We start from the raw sequence: 2,500 nt of genomic DNA, 5'->3' as shown, positions 1-2,500 counted from the left end.
CAGTATTAGGGGACCACTAAGGTCAAAAAGCAGCATGTCATGGGACGTTTAAAGACCAAAGATATTATTACGGAGTTCCTCAAGGAACGATCTGAGGGCCCCTAAGGTTTAGTATGATTTGTATAGTCTAGATAGTAGTGTAGTTATATATAACTGTATAGATTTAGTCGAGGGCTAAATTGGGCACCGGTTCTGACGTAAAAGGTAGTAACGAGACCCAATAAGAACGAAAATTTCGGTGCCTCATTTCAGTGCCTGACTTTTATTTTTTTCAGAAGCATCGCTGCACGGGACGCTGCGTTACCGTTAGCTAGTAGCTGGATTAAACACAATGGCTAAAATGCTGACAGCTTACGTTAGACTGTATTTCCCTGCAGAGGATTCCTACAGCGAGACGTAACAGTCTGACTGCAGCTGCCAACACACACGGTGTGTTCACTTGAAACTCGCCAGCCTCTTTGTGCATTCAAAGTTATTGTAAAATACCCTTTTTCCATCTAGTGGTTGTTTTGGTTGTTTACCAGCAATATACCGGTGAAATAAGTCATTGTTATAACTTATTGTTATTACATTATTAATCAATCATTTAATTTTGAACACATGGCCTCAGCAATAAACAAGCCGTTCTTTAATGTCGCCAACTTTCGTTTTTTTCTCCTTTATTTTTACATTTTATATTATATACATTATAAATTACACTATATATTTTTCGGTTCAGGCACCGTTCAGGCACCGTTCAGGCACAGTTCAGGCACACACACACACACACACACACACACACACACACACACAGTTCAGGCACACACACACAGTCACACACACACACACACACGTTCAGGCACACGCTCAGGCACAGTCACACACACACATCAGGCACCGTTCAGGCACACGTTCAGGCACACACTCAGACACACGCACACGCACACGCACAGGCACACGTTCAGGCACAGTTCAGCACACGCTCAGGCACAGTTCAGGCACACACACACGACACACGCACAGAGCACACGCACACACAGGCACCGTTCAGGCACATGCACAGCACACAGTTCAGGCACACGCACACAGGCACCGTTCAGGCACCATTCAGGCACAGTTCAGGCACCGTTTAGGCACAGTTCAGGTACCGTTCAGGCACCGTTTAGGCACAGGCACCGTTTTAAAAGTATCGTTTTAGCAACAGTATCGGAAAAAATGGTACCCAAACGATACCCAACCCTAAACAGGAGGGTTAAAAAACTCTCTGTTTCCTTTTCTTTTCAAACGGAACATGAACCCCGGTCTCCTGGGTGAAAGTCCTGTGTTTGTTGGACACAAACCACCTCCTTCCTTACCAGGACATTTGGTCCTCTTCTACTTCCTCACCTTACTTCCTGCTTTGCTCCCGTCAGAACTACTGCCGCCACTAGAGGGCGATGTCGCCAGAAGCCTGAATATAGATCAGAAAGATGCTGGAACATACCACTTCTGGGGGGCGTATTTTCGGGGGAGGACAGTCTATAGCGGTCAGACATATTTAGTTTGGACAGAATCTTGATTTGACCTGGTGGTGAGACATGAAGTCCAATCCAGGAAGTCTAGTTAGAGTAACAGAAGTCATTTCAAAGTCTGGAAGGTTGTCACAGCAACAGTCATTTTATCTTTGGATTTATCAACACATTGGTGTGTGAAGGATAGCACAAACTGCACCACATCCTTTGTTTTAAGTCAGGTGCACACACACACACACACACACACACACACACACACACACACACACACACACACACACACACACACACACACACACACACACACACACACACACACACACACAGACATACAGACACACAGACACACACACACACACACACACACAGACATACAGACACACAGACACATGCACACACACACACACACACACACACACACACACACACACACGACACACACACACACACACACACACACACACAGACACACACACACACACACACACACACACACAGACACACACAGACACACACACACACACACACACACACACACAGACACACACACACACACACACACACACACACACACACACACACACAGACATCACACACACGACACACACACACACACACACACACACACACACACACACATGCACACACACACACACACACACACACACACACACACACAGACACATGCACACACACACACACACACACACACACACACACACACACACACACACACACACACACACACACACACACACACACACACACACACACACACACACACACACACACACACACACACACACACACACACACACACACACACACACACACACACACACACACACACACACACACAGAGACACACACACACACACACACACACACACACACACACACACACACACACACACACACACACACACACACACACACACAGCCAACAACAGGAAATCAAACGTCACTGTTTAGTTTCAGTTTGAGAGCGACTGACTGACAGACTTCAGTCC

The 2,500-nt window shown here is 46.4% G+C and overlaps 1 protein-coding gene across 3 annotated transcripts in view; it reads left to right on the top strand.

Annotated features, from left to right (window-relative positions):
* plekhg2 (pleckstrin homology domain containing, family G (with RhoGef domain) member 2) overlaps positions 1-2,500 on the top strand; it is a 123,041-nt gene that overhangs the window by 35,426 nt on the left and 85,115 nt on the right. The window contains exon 1 of one of the 3 annotated variants that reach the window (XM_078247171.1): positions 2,480-2,500. This exon is cut by the window's right edge and continues 145 nt beyond it. The exons of the other annotated variants lie outside the window; for them this stretch is intronic. The gene's annotated coding sequence lies outside the window, so the exon portion shown is untranslated. Of the gene's footprint in view, positions 1-2,479 lie in introns of those variants that run through there. 3 annotated transcript variants of the gene reach the window in all.

This window comes from Sander vitreus, chromosome 3 (assembly GCF_031162955.1).
Source record: "Sander vitreus isolate 19-12246 chromosome 3, sanVit1, whole genome shotgun sequence".
NCBI lineage: Eukaryota > Metazoa > Chordata > Actinopteri > Perciformes > Percidae > Sander > Sander vitreus.
This window is presented reverse-complemented; position numbering and strand designations above follow the sequence as displayed.